Below are 21494 nucleotides of genomic sequence, written 5' to 3' on the forward strand. Positions count from 1 at the left end.
AATTTGAACCCGCATTTTGCTAAATCCTACCCTCTGATGAGAAGGAAAGTATTTCTTTGAAACTCCATGGATTAAGGACTATCCACTTATCAAGTGTTTCCTTTTCAGATTAAATATGTTTTTAACTCTTTTTACAAAGTGTTTTTTAACATGTTTTATTAACTGTTTGCTCGTATATACATACATATATATATATATATATATATATATATATATATATATATATATATATATATATATATGTATGTATATACGAGCAAACAGTTAATAAAACATATATATATATATAATTATTTTTAATATATATAATGTAGTCATATTATAGAGAAAGAGAAGAAAAACACGTACTTCAAGCTATGTTAAGATTCCAGAGTGATTCAGAACCCGGATGTCCCAGCGGTCGCAACTCCTGTAACATTCGGTTATCTCCCGTGTATTAATATAATGTTTACAAGAAGGACATTATGCTCATTTGCTTCCCAGATATCAGTGTTGGCTGAGCAGTTAATTAGGAGCTATGCCGCCTTGGGCGATGTCACTGTAGTTTTGTTCGTGAATAAAGAAGCTATACTATCAAACGTCCTAACACATGCTGTGTTGTGTTTTATCGGCGAAGAAGAGGCAAAACAGCGTTTTTTTGCACTAATTGTGTTATCTTTTAAAAAGCGAAGGTAGTTTTGCCTTGTCACCGGTTCGGTAGTGCTACGCAGAAAATTAGGGAAGACGCTGACAGACTAGGACTTTGTTTTAAGCGTAATTTTCTTTGAAAATGTGTCTGCAAACAAACATTAAAAAATATGCGTAACTTAATTGACTTACATCGCCTATTTCCTATGACGTCGTGCACTCGTGCAACGTGCAATAGTTAACAAATAATACCTGGAGTAATTTCTTATGTGTGATCAATAATTTAGATAATAAATGAATTTAAAAAAAAATACAATACAAAAAAAATAAATAAAAACAAAGCTTGAAATCATAATAAATGTCAAAAAAAAAAAAAAAAATTTTTTTAAATTTTCTGCGAACTTGCTTTTGTGCTCGCCGTCTTCTTCCACCCGTCAAATTAGTCTCGTTTTAATTAACACATCTTATAATCGTTTCTTTGTTAAAAACAGATTGACACACAAAAAGTAAGTATTACTTGAATATAATTGTTTAGATGTTCTTTTATACTACAGAAGTGCGTCCAAACCATTATGATTCTCTTTTGTTTTAGTATAGAAATAATTCCACGTTCCATGTAAACGAAAGACGGTAAAATGATAAAATCGCTCCCTCCAATCGTATAGTTTTTTTTTTAATTTTTATTATTTTTATTTTTAAAGCTTCTTTTTTTTTTTTTAGTACTTGTACAATTTAATTTGGACATTAAAAAAAAGGGTTTGTATTACTGTACACATAGATTCGAAAAAGTTGTCAAAAAACAAATATATAACAAATAAATGTTATCAAAGGCAAGATAAGTTACTTTTCTACCAAACTAGATATAATTTTCGTGTTTTTATTCAATTTAACATGTTTATTCAGCTCAAAAAGCATACAGTGTTTACCGATGTATTGGAAAATTCAAAATGGCGGCCGACTCTCTCTTTAACACGGTAAGTTCGGGAAAAGGTGTTATAAATAATAAACTAGACAAAATACTATTAAAAAACCACCGAATATATGTCAAGTTATGTCACGGTAACATATATTGAACAAATTTCTAACAGTATTTTCTCTAGTTTATTATTTATTACACCTTTTTCCGAACTTACCGTGTTAAAGAGAGAGTCGGCCGCCATTTTAAATTTTCCAATACATCGGTAAACACTTATGCTTTTCGAGCTGAATAAACATGTTAAATTGAATAAAAACACGAAAATTATATCCAGTTTGGTAGAAAAGTAATTTATCTTGCCTTTGATAACATTTATTTGTTATATATTTGTTTTTGACAACTTTTTCGAATCTATGTGTACAGTAATACAAACCCCCCAAAAATTTATATTGTACATGCTCGTTATGGAATAAATTTTCATAAAAAAAATTGATCAAGTAGTTTTTTTTTGTTTTTTTTACAGAGGAAAATCAAATTTTAATGAGAATCGGGTAGCGTCCATCTTGATTTTTTGCTGACGAGGAGGGAACGCCAAGGGAGATAACTCCAATCATTGCTTAAAGTTTGTAAAAATTTGACGAGATTATATTGAATCATGGGCAGAAAAAATACTTAGATAAATATTTTTTTTTTTTACTTATTTTAAAGAGTTTATTTGCTCTTTTTAAATCATTTTTCATTTCGTCCTTTGTTAATCAATTTTTTGTTTAAACGCAGACCATCCTCGTGTCTATAAATAGACAAATGGCGACGATATGATTAAAATTTGATTTTCCTCTGTAAAGTAAAATAAAACAAAAAAAAAAACTACTGGATCAAATTAAGTAAAATTTCTTTTTCGAGAACTTCATTCCATAATCGGTAGGTACAGTATAACCATTTTTTTTTCTTCAATATTTTCATTTTTTTAATGTCTTGGTTAAATTGTATAAGTACCTTTTTTTTGCGAATGCATTGAAAAGTATTTGTGTATTGATATCGAAAACGTCGGAAGTACATTATTTTGCTATTGCGTACTGTAACATAATCTCTAACGGCCTAAAATACACCACTACCAACAACAAAAAGTGTTTGCAGACGATATGATTCACTTAAAATACCCCCTATAACCACGCAACTAAAAACATCACAAAAATATTTAACGTGTTACTGAGTGACAAGGAAAAATTCAATCTTTATAAGAAATATCTATTTTTGAAATGATTATGTTTTGGAAAGGGTGGTATACTTAAAGAAACAATAAATCAACCGGATGTCATAAATTAAGTCATAAACGCATGCGTTGATCAACTTTTTAGAAAGTCATTGGAACAAGCAGACTATTGATTTATTAGGAGAAACTCATTTTCCTGCCAAATGAACCGTTGATTTAGGATTATTTGTCAGGACGTACAAAATTAATGGCCGATCTCCAAAGTCAAAACAAATTTTTACATCTCCCTTCAATTAAGCATTCACTAAAAATCAGGAATCCAACCAATTTTAATGCATTAATTTTCTGCATTTATTTATTAACACAGAATATAATAAACGGTTTTTTTTCTTTTAAATCTCAGTAAAAATGTATTATCTATATATCTATAAAAATGAACGTATTTGTGTGTGTGTGTCTGTGTGTGTACATTTCCTTACGCAATAACTCTGTCAATTTTAAGTCTACAGACTCGAAATTTGATATACAGGGTACTAAGATTTGGGAAAATCTTTGTGATTGGTTTCCGGCCAGAAATTTGGCTGTTAAGGGGTCAAAGTTCAATGATTTGACCTTTGAGAACTCTACCAAACTCCTCCACCAATTTTGGGTCTAACACTTGAAATTTTAGATATAGGTTCCTTGGACATGGATCTAACTTAATAACTTAATTTAAGCCCCAAACAATAAATTTTAAGGGATCATAATAGGGGTCAAATTAAAAAAAATAATTGACCGCTTTTTTTTTTTTTTTGCTCAACATACACCTCCAAACACCTGGGCAACGACGGGCTGAAATGCTAGTTTTATATAAACGACAAACACTTTTACTGAAGTTAAAATTTAAGCATAAAAAAGCATTTTTTTTTGTTTTGGTTTTATGAAAATAAAACAAATCTTATTAATTAATTAAGGAAAATATTTGTCATATATTTTATAAAAAAAACCCTCTAAAGTCCTGCAAAATAAGTAGATGTTTTACAGTTCATTGTTGAAATCTACTCAAAATACAAACGATTTTTTCCATAGGTTCTTATATAATCGTGAATGGTATATATCTCACTGGTATTTCCTGTACAGTATGTAGATAACTCACATGTACTTCTTGTACAATGGGCAGATAACTCGTGGGTACTTCCTGTATCAGAAGCGAATGATTCCTAAGTACTATTTCAACACAGGAGTATATAACTATCTTTCCTATGCACCCCATGCTGTGACCACAGGATGAATTGTCTTGGCCATCTTTGTGTGCATCGGAGAACTCATGAGATTTTCCATGCATTTGTGGAGACAAGTTTTTGGCATTCTTGTTTTGAAACATGAAGGTTGTTTTAATAGTGGGGACTGTCTGGGGGGGGGTGTATATCATTTTGTGTGGCTCTTCACCATTTTTGTGCCATGGTTAATTTCCATTTCTTGTTCATCAGGCTTGCTGGAGTGGTGTAATGTTGGCTATCAATATCTGGATATATTTTACAGAAAACTGACAGTTAAACAGCATCAGTTAATTACTCCCCTTTACTCGGACTTGGAAGTATTAATGTTGTGTTGTGTGTTGGAGGTTCATGTTGATGACAACATGTAATGGGGCAGCCATTGAATTTGTTCTGTGCCCCATTGGGACACAGAACAAATTCAATGGCTGTTGTGTAGCCGGGGTACATATTGAAGACACATATTTGTTTACATCATGATGATTGTGATGATAATTCTTTTATAGTATATTACGGAGCTGAGACATTTATACAACAGTTCTTAACACAGAGGAGGGGAGATAACATTATTGATGATGGTGCGGACACATTACTTGGAGGAGGGTTATACAAAGCTCATTTAAGAGATGACAGACAAAATGCATTTACCTTTTAGTTGTACTGACAACGACGACTAGACAAGTTTACAAATATTAGATGATACTTTAATCATACCAGCTGGATGATGATTGTCAGGGATTCCAGCTTTCTCAATTACATTGTCCTATCTTCCCTCTCTCGCCTCCAAGAGGGTGTCAGCTTCCAGTGCGGCCAACTCAAGCTCTCTCTGGCTCTGTCTCTCACTGTCTGACTGACTCACCATCTAACCGTGAACCCTGTCTCAATATATTGAGAATCTCCTTTCTTGATGACGTCAGAGGCCTGCTTTGTCATATATCAGGGGACTCCGAACAATGCCGTTTATATCTGTTTACATCACAACGACGACTGTGACGATTCTTGGAGACGTCATATTATTAATAAAATGGAGTTGAGACATTTATGCAACAGTTATTGGTAACACAGATAGAGGGGAGATATATTATTGATGATGAGCATGATGATGATGATGATGATGGCAAGGACATTAATTGGAAGGAGGTTATACAACAAAGTTTGTTTAAGATGATAACAGACAAAACACATTTACCTTTTCCTTTTTGGATGGAATGACGACAGACGAAGACAACAGATTACAAATATAGATGTTGATTCTTTATTTTTACCAGCTGGATGATGAATGATTGTCAGGGATTCAAGCCTTTACGAATACATGATCTCCTCTTCCCCCTCTTCTTGCCTCTAAGAGGGCATCAGCTCTCACTAAGTCTCTGTTTAATTCTCCTTTGTTCACTAACTCCAACTCTGTCTCAATATATTGATAATCTCCCTTATTTAGGATATCAGAGGCCTGCTGTTCCACATGACTAAATTTATACTGTTAGAAAACAACCGAATACATGTCAACTTATGTCACGGTAACATATATTGAGCGAATTTCTAACAGTATTTTGTCTAGTTTATTATTTATAATACCGTTTCCCAAACGTACCCTCTCCGAGAGAGAGTCGGCTGCCATTTTGAATTTTCCAATACATCGGTAAACACTGCATGTTTTTCGAGCTGAATAAACATGTTACACTGAATAAAAACACAAAAAATATATCCAGTTAGGTAGAAAAGTAACTTATCTTGCTTTTGATAACATTTATTTGTTCTATATTTGTTTTGTGACAACTTTTTCGAATCTATGTGTACAGTAATACAAACCCCAACTTAATTTCTTTTTTCTCAGCTAAATCAAAAAATATATATAAAAATGTAAGTATAATCTACGTCTAATACTTTCCAGTATCTGCATATTTTTATATTGTAGTTTTAACTTTAATTATTAATTATTGATTTTTTATTGTATTATTTTACCTTTAGATTTATGATATAACAATTCTTGTAAAGAAATATGAAATATATTGTTTGGGGTTTTAAATATATTTTAAAAAAATACAATTCTTAATACATTTTTTATAAAGAGAAATCAGAATGCCTTACGTTTTCTTATTATGTAAAACCAATTTTTTTTTATTTTTATGAACTTATAACAGAAGTCTTCACTGTAGATATCTATAGTAAAAATCCTCAAACATACCTTTGAGATCTTTAAAGAAAACATACAGCTTAATGTTCAAATATTTTTTTAAATAACATGTAAGTATTCTTATTTTTAAACTGTTTAGTGTCTGTGCATAATTTATTTAATGATTATTTTGACTGTGTAAGTTTATTTTTGGAATTGCAGATTTTTGTAAGTCAAATAATTTGAATACAACAACCTTTACGCATGCTCCCCTCAGAAATTAATAATATCTGTAGTATTTTATGAAAAGATGGAATTCTAAAGTTTTAATAATATAAATTAAAAAAATAATCTTAAAGGTCTTCGAGATAATTAGTAACGTTATTGTCACAGCCTAGACAATCAACTAAATGATACGATGTATATACATACACACATTTACACGTACATGAATATACAGTTAAAGTATAAGCCCCACTATTCAACGTGTACGTCATTATGGAATATATTCACATACAACATATGACACGTTTTATAATATATATCTCCCACCTGCATATATAACAATGATAAAATAAAAAATATAAAATATAAACAATATATAATAAAAATATATATTAAAATATATAAAAGAATAATAAAAGAATAAAGTAAATAATAAAAAGAAGAAAAAGAATAATAATAATAATAAGAAGAACAGATCATGATAAGATTTGCAGAATTTTACTAATTTATTCATGATGCCATGGACCTTTTCCAAACAGTTTAAAGCAAATAATAAGAAAGAAGCAATTTGTTAGTTGAAACTATTTTACGAGTAACGTTTATGGGTTTTAGAAAACATCAAAACTAAAAATTGAGAAATATGAAAAAGATGGAACGTTTGAGAATTACATGACTATAAACAACAAAAACAATATGATAAAATAATTTTCTACAATGATGTCATATGTTATTAAGTAAAGAACACATATTTATGTTGTGCATTCTGAAAGTAAAATAAAAAACTAAACAACAAAAGATACAATAATGTTATGCGTTTTTAGAAAAGAACACATATTTACATTGTGTCATTTGAAAGTGATATGAGAGTCGAGTGTTTGGCAGCCGAAATAAACATTGAAGTTTAAAGTGCAAATAACAGAGTAAGTAAAAACGAATGTTGTAATTTGTATTCAGATTAGTGGACATTTTGACGAGAAAGTAATGTTGATGTGACTAGTTGGCACCACATCAAATGTTAAACAAGAGAAAAAGAAAGAGATGATGAAGTTAGGATGTTATAGAGAATTGGAAATTATGATTCAAGAGTCAGCCTTTTTGGGAGTTGGAGTCTAAGGGTTTTAGAAAATTGTCAATTACGATTCAAGAGTACAGCATATCGAGAATTGGGATCAATAAGTTTTAAAGAATTGTTAATTATTAGGTTGACAAGAAAGTTATTGCAGAATTTATAATTTTGATTTCAAATGATGTATTTTCAAATAAGTTCTCATTATAATATTGCTATTTTATATATCATTTTAAAGAGTATTGTTTGTCTCTATATAATCGTTTAAATTACAATCGTTTTAAAACAATTGTATCTTCATTTTAGACCGCTAAATATTTTCCTCATTCAAGCTAGGCCAAATAGCTGATGAAACAGCTTGCGATATCAACAAAACATTTTGTCCAGAACTCATTACTGATTGCACAGCACAACAGTGGTTTAAGAAATGTGGTTGTGACGAGAGTCTAGAAGCACATGAGCATAGTGGTTGGCCATCAGATGTTGACAACTATCAATTAAGAGCCTTAGTTGGAGTTCGAGAACTTGTTTCTTAATTAGATGTAATGTATACAACGATTTCCATCCACTTGAGATAGATTGGAAAGACAAAAAATAAATAATGGGTTCCTCACAAATTGAATAACAACAAAAAGAAACATGGTTATGAAGCGTCATCTTCTCATTTTACGCAATAAGAACAACCTGTTTCTCGACCAGGTTGTGACTTGCCATGAAAAGAGGGTTCTTTATGAATGCAGCGAGGATCTGCTCATTGCTTAGACACTGATGAAGCTCTATGACACTTCCCGAAACCAGTTTTTTAAATGCAGGTGAAACAATTACCACGGAGAAGTACTATCAACAAATGGATGAAGTACACCAGAAACTTCAACAACAACACCCAGCATTAATCAACAGAAAAGGCCCAATTCTCCTGCATGAAACTGCCCGACCACACATTACTAAACCAACCCCGCAGAAGTTGAACAAATTGCTATACTCTCACTTACCGACTACCACTTTTTAAGCATCTCAACAAGTTTCTGCATGAGAAATGCTTCAAAAACCGAAAGAATATCAAAAATGCCTTCGACTTCATCGCCACCAAAATGCAAGATTTTCACGTTACTGGCATAAATACACTGTGTTGCGCTTGCTAAACTGTGTTGATTCTGATGATGGTTATCTTTATCAATAAATTTTTGTATGAGCCGAAATATGTTCAGCTGAATTTAAAAGTTTCAAACGTTTAGAAATATCTTGTCAACCTGATATATATATATATATATATATATATATATATATATATATATATAATTATTTACAGTAATAATTATTAAATACCTACATTCTGCCTTTATTCGTGTTATATATATATATATATATATAATTATTTACCGTAATAATCATTAAATACCTACATTCTGCCTTTATTAGTGTTATATATATATATATATATATATATATATATATATATATATATATATATATATATATATAATTATTTACCGTAATAATTATTAAATGCCTACATTCTGCCTTTATTAGTGCTATATATATATATATATATATATATATATATATATATATATATATATACTATAATAATTATTAAATACCTACATTCTGCCTTTATTAGTGTTATATATATATATATATATATAATTATTTACTGTAATAATTATTAAATACCACCATTCTGCCTTTATTAGTGTTATATATATATATATATATATATATATATATATATATATATATATATATATATATATATATAAGGTATAATACTAATAAAGGTCGAATTTTCGATCCCCATAGCAATAAATAACAGTACAAACTTGTAAAATAAAATTGATTCATCTTGTCAACCTGATATGATTTGGGAATCCGACCTTTTGATTTGATTTTTGTATGTTTGAAAATCAACAAGGCCTAGTTTTGTCTGGCTGTGAATTGAAAGCTAGTTTTGTATAACCATTTATGAAGAATTAATTGTATCTGCTCATGTGTGAAAGACTAGAGATGTAAGTGCTGATCCTGGTGTTAGTGATAAGACTGATGTCAATTTTTATTTAGATTACATATGATTATTAAGTTAGTGTGAAGCAATAACACTACTAAGAAAATTATGTATTTCAAATATATTTTGGTAGCTTTGTAATTATACCGGATACTGGCAGGTGTTAGAAGTTTTCTAGCGCACTTAAAGGAACCTATTACCCATGATAATAGCTGGGTGAAAGGTTTGACTTTGAAAGGAAAGTATCTTTCTCTTAGTAGCAATAAATCTTATCAATTCCTGGTCTCCTTCCACTACAAACTGAAGGTTATCTTCTAAGGATTCGGCATTATGTTAGATATATTTATTTTGTTCACATATGGAGACTAGAACATAAAGACTCAATTGCATCAGAAAGTTTTCTATGTAAATCCAGAATAATCTATAAATATATAAGCGAAAATGTATGTATGTTTGTTTGTATGTATGTTGTTTGTATGTCTGCTAAAAACTTTCTACAGACAGAACAAAAATTCACAAACTTAGTCTCATATGAAAGCCCCATACTTTGCCCATCAAATATCGAAAAATTGGCCAAAAACGTTAATTTTTTCACTCTGCAATCAGCACTTTTCTACAGGGGGAGGAGGAGTCAGCAAAAACCGTCCTCTCATGATGAGATCGGTTCTACGCATGCGTCATATTTGAAGAATTAACACAATTTCATGTACGTCGTGTTAGGTCAGTTGGTTAGAGCGTTGGGTCATTATCTAAACGTTTTGGGTTCGAATCGTGGTGTGAGATGTCTTTTTTTAAATTTTTTAAATTTAAATATTGAAGCAGGGTTATTTAATCCATTTTTCATGTAACGTTCGTTTTTCTGTTTTTTTTTTTTACTTCGCTTATTCTTAGGTTTTCATTAACACCCCCCTCCGGCGACCACACATCCCAAAACACCCGGGTACCCACCGATTTTTTAAATTTTAATATCGAAACAGGCTTATTTAAGCCATTTTTCACATGTTGTTTTATATATCGTATATATAGTCTATATATATAAAAGCCAAAATGTGTGTGTGTGTGTGTGTGTGTTTGTATGTCTTGCAAAATCTTTTGACATGGATTTTCGCCAGATAGGTATCATTTTCAAGCTAGAAACTTCAGCCGACAAATATTGAAAAACTGGCCAAAAACATTCATTCCTTCACCCTCAAGCAGACCCTTTTCTATCAAGAGAATGAAAAAAAATCGTTCCTTCATGACAAGATGTCTTCTACGCATGTGCCAACATGCACAAAAGACGTTGTACCTTGAATTTGTTTAAATATTATAAAACTCAACCTACATTCGCCCACGCATCCATAGCACGATGGATTAAATGACAGCGTCATTATCTTAAGATCCGATATCAGATATATTTTTTATCGATTTTTAAACTTTTAATATTGAAACAAGGTTATTTATACCATTTTTTTCGCTTTTCGCTGTGTTTATTTTGTTTTCGTTTTTCCGAACACTTTCATTTTTTTGGGTTTTTGTTTATCTGATTTTTTTAAAGAAGTTTTACGCCTGTTTGCTGTTTTTTTTTGTTTTGTTTTCCCGATTTTTAAAAAAAGTTTAAATATGGTTATTACTTCGCTTATTCTTTACCCCCCTCCCTACACATACCTCCAAAAATACCCAGGCAACGCCGGGTATCCCCGCTAGTAAATATATAACACATAACACTCACTTACCTTAATGTCATGTTGTGTGCATATAGTGTTATCAATAACACTCTGGATCGATATTTTGCCTAAGGTTGATCTGATTATACTAAATCTTTGTAGGAATGAATTTTTATGTGAAAATCCTTATGCCAGACATTGTCAAAAGCTTTGGAGATATTAAGCATTACTGCCCTAGCATCCCATGCTGTGACAATGAATATGCAGCCTCTCTTCTGATTGCTTGCAGCAACTTGGGCAAAGTTTACTTTCTATTCTCTCTTGCATGGCTTGTCATATCCTGTTAATTGTTTCCATTAGTATATGCTAATGGGGTATTATCCATTCAAGCATGTTATTGTTTTGACAATGTGCTTGCCGTTTGCATAAGATGTTATTATTAGAGATGTGACAGCAGAATATTCTTTTCATTCTTTTGACTCTCGAATATATATCCGACACAGTAAAACGCAGTCAATCAACGGAGAACCACATTAATCTATATAAAAACATATAAGATATTAACGGATATATACTCAAAAGTCAAAACAATAAAAAGAATATGCTATTGTCGCAGCTCTAGTTATTATATAATCTTAGAAGAAGCAGTAAGAGATGACCCATTCGGTTATTGTCTAGAGAATGTGACTGCTATTTGCATCGTATGCTACTATGTACTTGGAAAGGAGGGGATAATGTATATTGAGTTTTTACAGAGAAAAACACCATTCTCCTGCTAATAATGTGTAGACATTTGGAAGCTCGTTTCCAAAATAAGAAACCATTGAAACCTAAGACTATTAATTCTAGCAGCAAACTGAAAATGTAACAAGCATTCAGAAGTACAAAATTCAGATGTAACACTTTCATACCTCTTGCAAAAATTAGTGCTAAAACTGTAGGCCTCAACAGGCTGGTTGAGTTTCTATTAGTCCATAACACAGCAAACTTTTACTTTGGTTTGTTGAACAAGAGCTACTAACAAGATTTGCCATTTTAGAAGTGCTAAGCTTTGTTTAACATAAAAAAGCTATCCAACAATTATCTATCACTATAATTTTCTGTTCTCAGCATATATATATATATATATATATATATATATATATATATATATATATATATATAGTTTTTCAGTTTGCTTGGTACCTTTGATTTTAAAACTAGTTCTTCATGAAATTTTATCTCTCCTATCTTAGAAGTAGATACTCTTTCAATAACTTTGATTGTATTTTCGTCAGTGGATCAAATGCAAGTAGGCCTTAAACAATTATTAGGGTTGCAATATTTTTGTTTATAATCCCCATCCCCATGCTTGCGTTCAATCTTGAAAGACAAAGGATATCCCTTAGGGGCTGTAGCACGTGTAATTGTGAGGCAAGCGTTGTGCAATCCCCAACCACACCTCTCTTCACTTCGATAATCCAGTGGAAACCGGTGTGCCAATGTGATTATTCCGTTTGTTTATAATAGGGTATGATTAAAGAAAAATTAGGACGTTCTACTTATAGAGAAATGACCAATCAAATATATACACATTCGCTTAGCAACCGATCCAAAACAAGACGTGCCCCATACAAAATATAATTTTTGTTCATGTCAACACTAGAAAGGTATTTGTTCTTTGCTTTCAAAATTTTGAAGTTCGAGAATCATACAGAACAGATACCCACTGAAAACTTTTCATCTCCAGAATTATTAAAGGTCAAATCGTTGAACTGTGACCCCTTAACAGCCAAATTTCTAGCTGAAAACCGATTAATAATATTTTCCTAAATCTCAATACCCCTTATGTCAAATCTCGAGTCTGTAGACCGAAAATTGTTCACAGACACACACACACACACACACACTCTGACATTTTCACTTTTATAGACATATATATATATATATATATATAGAGGTTATATATATATATATATATATATATATATATAACCTCTTCATTAAAAAAATACATTTCAATCATTTTAACTATAGGATGCTTGACTTGATGGAAGCTATACGTATCAATTATTTTCACCTATGTTTAAAACAGACACATTTATATACATGTGTATAAATAAATATATATACAACTGAGCTTTCCGCTGCTAACAAATGTCAGATTTTGAAATACTTAACGCTATTATCATGTACAAAATTATTCAAACATAATTTGCAGGGATACAATGTAGGGAGTTGAGCAGCAAGATATCTGTTCACATTACACTTGAACTTTTGAATGTCAGTACAGTTGGGAAGGCAGAAACTCGGAAGGGAGTTCCAACGTTTAGCAGTTCTAGGGAAGAAACTATTAGAATAGAAGGCTTTCTTATATCTAGGGATCTCCGATCTGTAGGGGTGGGATTTTGTTGGGGGTATTTACCTTGATGGCGTACAAGAGCTTGTAGCTCGTCGGCACATTCCTCATTAAAATACTTGTAGAACAGGCAGGGGGATGCAACATTACGTTGATGGTACTGAGGTAGAAGCTTAGATGACAATTCAGGACCTATCAGGTTGGCGACTCTCTTTTGAACCCTGTCCGAGAGCAAGAGAGGCACCAGCCCAAACGTGACAACAGTACTCCATACATGGGCGAATGGTAGCCTTATAGAGATACAGGATACTTTCAGATGTAAGTAGCTTTCTAGCACGGTAGAGGGAGCCCACCTTCTTCACAGAACAGCTATCAACATTGGAAACTCTTCCAAAATTAAATCATGAAAAGTTTGATTTTGCCAGCATATGCAAATTTTTCGTAATTTGTTTTTTGTTTTGTTTCAGTCCTTTCCGATTTATTTGGCAAATCTAAATTTAATTTACAATTATGTTATAATGTCACTAAGATAACATATAATACCCAGTAGTACAACTCTTTCAACTTTGTATGCTTTATTCTTTCCTTCAAGTATAATTGCTTTCAGGTCGTTATTCAACTATCATTGTTTTTAAATTGTCTTTCAAACAGTATTACTTTTTGGTTTTCTTGAAAATGTGTTAATTTCAAAGCCATACTCAAAGTGAGCTAGTCCAGAAATGTCTACTTTTTATTATAGTTACCATAGCTATTATACACTATATCAATTAACTTCGGGTGATAGTCTTTTTTTTTCACAGTCAGTTGCACTGTGGAATTTATGTGTTCATCATCAAGAAAACGAGTTACCAGTATCCGAAATGATTTATTTTCAATGGCATTTGATTGATGTTTAAAGCATCGTCACTTACTTCATCCATTACTACATCATATAAAAACCAGAGAAAGAAATGATAATCAGCAGTCTCATTAAATCTGAATATCACGTCATGCTAAACTCAATTCTATAAAAATAACTGACAATGAAATTGTATATGTATAAAACTAAAATAATTAAACTAAATTGAATCAATACAGTAAAGTAAATACACATTAAATCCAGTTCCTTAATATTTTTTTTAAATTTACAAAAAATATTTAGCATAAATGAGTGTTTGAAATAGACATTATTTCTTGTAATTCATCTTTTTTTAATTTTGCAGAGCATCCAATACTCAAGACAAAAAAAAAAACAAATAAAATGCAAATTGCATAAAATTAAAAACGGAAAACAAAAGAAATCATATTCTTTGGAACTGTAGACGTTTTACTTTTCATCAAATTAAATTTTATAGGAATATATTGAAATATTGAAATAAAAGATATGAAAATCAATGACAATGAAATTGTATATGTGTAAAACTAAAATAATTAAAATAAATTAAATAAATACAGTAAAGTAAATACACTATGGATCCAGTTTCATAAATATTTTATTAAAATTTACAAAAAATATTTAGCATAAATGAGTGTGCATTTATAAAAATGTTTTTAAAAATATTTAAATGCAGTTTTTGTTTCAGCATATTATATCCCTTTAGATATTTCTATTTTGTTATGACAGTAGTTTTATTGTAGTTACATTTTAAAATTTTGTGACTAAAGATATAGCTGCTACATCACTTAACAATAACATTTGGATATTGTTTCATTAAAACATTTTTTCTTCTTTTTATTTAAATTAATATCATATTTACTTATATTAAATGTATGAAATAATTAAATGCATAATATGACATGTAAAAAGAAATAAATGATTTTGATTTGATATATAAATATATATTTTATTGCATATCAACCATTTGTTGTTAATGTTGATGCCTTTGATATATTCTTCAGTTTTTTAAATCTTCAAATATTTATACATTATTAAATTCGGCCCTGTCGGTGGGGCATTAGAATAGACTGACTGCCCCCCTGCAGAGGGTAAAAGTCCCTCAATGGGGGTCCTGGATATGACCTTAAACTATATCAAGTGAGGAGGCCCCAGCTTGCGGGCTTTGGGGAGTGTGGAGCCACCCTTTAATTACCATTGCTCCCAGGTCCACTCTGACTCGGAGTGGTAGTACCTGTTAGGGTTCCAACTATCGGTTAAATAGAAACCGACTTGAAAACAACAAATATATTCCATTAAAAAAAATTTTTCTTCAAAATCTTTGGATTCGGCATTAAATAACCCGTAAAACAAAAACAATGAACCAACCAACATTATTAAATCTTAATTTTTTTAATCTTCAAATATTTATACATTATTAAATTCTTGAACCCTTTGCAGCCATTGAAAAATATCAGTCAAAAAGTATTTTTTTTATTACATTTTCATCCCAAACAAGGCACATTGCCACTTTGGTGTAGGGGGGCTACTATCAGGGGCAGCAACTACTGGGGCACTATGTAGGGATTTGGGCAGCAAGATGCCGGTTCACGTTGCACTTGAACTTCTGCATGTCAGTACAGTTAGGGAAGCAGGAACCTGGAATGGAATTCCAGAGTCTAGCAGTTCTGGGGAAGAAACTACTGGAGTAGAAAGATCTTTTATATCTAGGGATCTCTACTGTGTAGGGCTGGGATTTAGCTGCCTGTCGGGTTTGTCGAGGGTGTCTACGTCGTGGGGGCACAAGTGTCTGCAGTTCGTCAGAGCATTCACCATTAAAATACTTGTAGAACAAGCAGAGGTATGCAAGGTTTCGTCGATGAGACAGATGCTGAAGCTTACATGCCAGTTCAGGGCCTATCAGATTGGCGACTATGGATATCATTAATAAAGTATCAATACTTCTAAAAAATACTGGGATAATTCTTTATTTCTAAACAATAAAATTTTTTTATGAAAACAAAATTCTATATTGAAACTCATTATTGAAGATTTGGGAATATTTAGTTTTAAATTTTTTTATAAAATTAATTTATTTTAATGCATAAGTATTACAATAAATATCTTCATTATATTTTAATAGAATTTATAATTAATTTGATGCCTTCTTAAATAATTGTACATGATGGCTTCAATTTTATATTTAGTCTACCTTGCAAAAGTCTATCCCTTATTGAGCCATCAACTAAAAACCGTTTCTGCAATGTAACATCTAAAATATTTTTGACTAAAAACATATTTGAAATAAACATTATTTGTTGTAATTTATTTATTTTTGTTTAATTTTGCAGAGCATCCAGTACTCAAGACAAAAAAAAACAAACAAATTCAAATTGCATAAAATTAAAAGCTGAAAACAAAAGAAATTATATTCTTTTGAACTGTACACGTTTTACTTGTCATCAAATGTATTTTATGGGAATATATTGAAAAAAAATCCCTGACACTTGTGATTTCTTCTACTTTTAAACTTACGACATTGGACACTAGTTGGAATAATTGTCGCAAATGCATACAGCATATGCACTTTTAGGTACATTTGACTATTGTATTAATGAACCATTTAATAAATGCAGTATTTAAGGTATAATAATTGAAAACCAAAAAGATACCTAATACTAATAACTTTGTTATTATTTTAAGCTTTAAAAACCGTCGCTTTTGTAGAAATATCAATCAAAATACACAAAAAGTTATCTTAATTATTAGACTTTCTATAGATTACGTTATTTATGTAATGTTTAAATATCAACTTTCAAGATGGATGAAATTTATTGAATATATATGTTCTGTTTTCATCAGTCTTTACAGATCATATAGTCAACTGATACACAGAGGTGATGTTAATTCCATAGAGGAAGAAATGTTTTCATTGAAAAATGTAAAAACAAATTATGTGCATCTGAAATAATCTATCAAATTTCACATCCATATTAACAAAACAAAAAAATTAAATACATCATAATGTATTATGTTTAAAACAGAACAAGCAGAACGATATACAGAAATAAAGTATACTGAAAATGTTAAATAAATTGTGTTGAAAATGAATTCTGAAACGGATATTAAAGAGAAAAACTATTCTTGTGAAGTATGTGGCTCTTCTTTTACACGTAAATATAATCTAGTCATTCACATGCGAACACATACTGGAGAGAAACCATATTCTTGTAAAGTATGTGACTCTTCTTTCATAGTAAAACAAAACCTGGTTTGCCATATCCGAACCCATACTGGAGAAAAACCATATTCTTGCAGAATATGTGGCTCTTCTTTTAAAATGAAACGATACTTAACCATTCATATACGAACACATACTGGAAATAAGGAATATTCTTGTGAAATATGTGGATCTTCTTTTACAAGTAAACAAAAGTTGACCATTCATATACGAACACATACTGGAGAGAAACCATATTCTTGTGAAGCATGTGGCTCTAAGTTTACACAGAAGCATCACTTGGTCAGTCATATGCAAACACACATAGGGGATAAACTACATTCATGTAAAGTATGTGGATATTCGTTTAACCACAAACAAAACTTAGTCAGTCATATGCGAATACATACTGGGGAGAAACCCTATTCTTGTGAAGTATGTGACTATTCTTTTACAAGGAAACAACACTTGGTCATTCATATGCGAACACATACTGGAGAGAAACCACATTCTTGTGAAATATGTGGCTATTCTTTTAACCGGAAACAAAACTTGGCCAGTCATATGCGAACACACACTGGAGAAAAACCACATTCTTGTGAAGTATGTGGTTTTTCTTTTACACAAAAACAAAACTTGGTCAGTCATATACGAATACATACTGGAGAGAAACCATATTCGTGTGAAGTATGCAGCTCTTCTTTTAAACAAAAACAAAACTTGGTTAGTCATATGAAAACACATACTGGGATCTGAGGTTGAGAGCATGGGCCACCTGATTTCTAATTGCAAAGTCCTACTTAGAGATGGTTATTATACAGATCGCCACAACAGTTTGCCAATACCTTCATTGGAAGATATGTAAGAAATAAAACGTTCAGTGTAGTAAAAAATTCTGGGAACATATATCCAAGCGAACAGTTGGGAATGAAAACTACAACATTCACTATAACTACATAATTCCTACTGGTACATATCTAGAAAACGCTGCTGTTAAACCTGATATAGTGATTTGGGACAGAGCAAACCAAAAAGCGACCATAATAAAGGTCAGTGTACCTAATGATGCAGGGCTTAACAGATCTGTGAGGGAAAAGATAACAAAGTATCAAGGACTTATGTATGATATGAAACAAAATTGGAAATTAAAAGAGGTTTCAATTATACCAATCATCATAGGAGCAAGTGAAATACAAATGATTACACTGAAAGGGACGGCTAAAATCCTAAAAGGATCTCTTGGTTGGACTCACTAAAATAGGTGTAAATGTTAGGCATCTGGTTCGATGTTCCACCGCCACCCCCCTAGAAAAAAGAGGAAGAAAGAGGAAATAGCCTGTTGTGCTGTATCCTCAAGTCATACAGAGCGTCCCCAAGTTGCAGATTGGGGAAGCCCCTCTATTTATAGAGGGTAGCTTTGAATATCAAATCCGAAGCCGCTGACAATGAGAAATTATGACATGAAATGAATACCCAAAATAATCCATACTGGCTAACTGTTGCCCAGGATAAAAAGGGGCTCTTAACTCGTTCACACACCAGAATAGAAAAGGTATTATAGGTGTGAACACTCTTAACTCAGATAATGGTACTACCATGACAGATGTTTACTTGGAGCAGGCAACAAATCGTGAATTAGATCCTGGCCCCAAACCATCATATGCAACAACAACAAAAGGAAACAGAAGAGGCCTAAAAACCCAACCCTGGAATGTTGCACAAAAGAAGGTCTTATTATATTGCTTCCATTATTCAAAGTTTGAAAAATGGATCAGAACTTCAGGTGAGATCCTAAAACAGAAAATCAAGAATCCTGATCTTGCTCAAGGGAAGTAGTAATATTCTTATGCAGTAGGTACAAGTAAAAGAAACTTGACCATTCACATACGAACAGATATTAGAGAGAAGCCATATTCTTGTGAATTATTTGGTTCTAATTTTACACAGACAAATAACTTGATCATATGCAAACACATGCTGAAGAGAAAGCTCTTTTAAAATGAAACGATACTTGCCATTCATATATGAATACATACTGGAGAGAACTATGACTATTAAATTCCTACAGATACATACCTAGAAAATAGTGGTATTAAGCCTGCCATAGTGATATGGGACAAGAGGAAGAAAATGGCAAAGTTGAAGTAAGCGTCCCTAATGATGCTCACCCTAACAGAGCATAGAGGGAGAAAATAAAATACCAGAACTTATGTACGGCATGAAAAGAAACTGGAATCTAAAGAAGGTATTAATCATACCAGTCATTATAAGAGCAACCGGGCTAATGAAAAAGAATATCAAAAACTATCTGGCAAATATACCAGGTGAACCAAGTGCAAAAGAAATACAAACAATAGCACTTAAAGGGACGGTTAGAATCTTTAAAAAATCTCTCGATTGGAGTAACTAAACTAATAAGAGAATGTTTGGCATCCGGTAGAATGCCTCATCCCTAATAAAAATAAATGATAAGGAAATTGCAAGTAAACAAAACTTGATCAGAAAAGAAAATTGAATGCCTGCTGCATACTGTCCTCGAGTGTCAAACGTCTGTCTACATAATGCGATTTCAGATCAAGCTAGTATAAAGGTAATTTTCCTTACAACTAAACCCTGAGCAAATATTCAAAATGACATAGAATTCGCACTCAAACAAGATTTTGATACACTGACTTTTATGAAGAACTCCAAACATCCAGGCATCCAGGCTAGTTTATATATAAAAACAACAATGTAGAACCATTTTTAATATATCTGCTATGTCATCAAATTTCCAAACGCTCTGTATTTGCACATTCTTTATGATGATGGCCAGTCGCTTGATTGTCTAGTGCAGTGGTTTACAACCCCTATGTCACGGCACATGAGAGTGTCACGAAGAAATAATACCTAGTAGCCATTTAATTTCATTTTGTCTAATTAAGACATTCAATTTCTTAATCATGTTGGCATAATTCAATTTCAACTCTAAGTTAAACAAAACAAAGGCATCAAAATCTTTTCTGGGTGTTCAAAGTTAGTTTCTGATTTGGACTAGTCAATTAAATGCCTTATGCTTTTTCGTAAACAGAAGTTATGTTCCCCGATCAAAAACTATCGAAGGCAAATAATGAGAAGTTATATTGGCGTGTGACGTGTGAGTATCAAACAGAGTAATTGGGTACAGAAAGATATCTACACGATTGGCATTAACAGGAAACTGATTGGAGTAAAACAAGAATAGTGCACTTTCTATTTCAGAATTCCTCAAGTTCCTATTCTTTGCTCAATTTAGTCTTCCTAGATAGAAATGTACTGCTTGCCTATGTTGCTGGATTGACCTGTTGAATTTAATGCCAGTTCCATATTCTATTATATAAGGAAAATTTGCTCAGCTTGTGATGGTGGCAAGTTCTGGTTGTAGCTTTTTTAACACTATAATAGGAATATTGTCAGGACCAGTTGCTTTACTGGAATCAAGGTTCTTGATTAGCTTAGCGACCTCACGCACAGATATTTGTATGTTACCTAGTGTGTTGTGTGTTATAGAAGGAGATACGGGGAGTTGATGGCCTTGGTCGCATTGGGTAGAATTTGCTGCAAAGTTCTTGGCAAATAGTTTGGCCTTGTGGGATGCTGACGAGATGACCTCTGGTCCATTAATAATGGTTGGGATAGAACGCACGCTTCAGTTCATAATCCTATTTGCTATTTGCAAGGACTCGTGGGAACCAAGACGCTGCTAAGCTACTTTGGGTTTAACGGATTGAAGATATAGGTCTCTAGCATTTTTTATTAGTCTTTTACAGTGGTTGCTGGCGGTCCTGAAAGCAGCTTTAATCTCAGTGCATCTATTACATTGGTTGCTATGGTAAAAGTGATTTCTGTGTGCGATGGCAGCAGCACATTCAGAGGAGAACCATGGCTGGCTGTTAGGTTTTTGTTGGATTTTTTTGGATGGTATGAATTGGTCTATGCCTACAAGTAACCATTCGGTCAGGTCTGATACTATAGAGGACACATCCTTTTTAAACATGGAA

General features: G+C 31.9%; 1 long non-coding RNA gene across 1 annotated transcript; it reads left to right on the plus strand.

Moving 5' to 3' along the window:
- The first annotated feature begins 910 nt into the window (after positions 1-910).
- LOC145269574 (uncharacterized) lies at positions 911-18660 on the plus strand. Its single transcript, XR_013865111.1, has 2 exons — positions 911-1133; positions 16607-18660. It is a non-coding gene; the product is annotated as an uncharacterized LOC145269574 (long non-coding RNA).
- Positions 18661-21494: the final 2834 nt, after the last annotated feature.

This window comes from Euprymna scolopes, chromosome 45 (genome assembly GCF_053919585.1).
Source record: "Euprymna scolopes isolate OS-2025 chromosome 45, ASM5391958v1, whole genome shotgun sequence".
Taxonomy (NCBI): Eukaryota; Metazoa; Mollusca; class Cephalopoda; order Sepiida; family Sepiolidae; genus Euprymna; species Euprymna scolopes.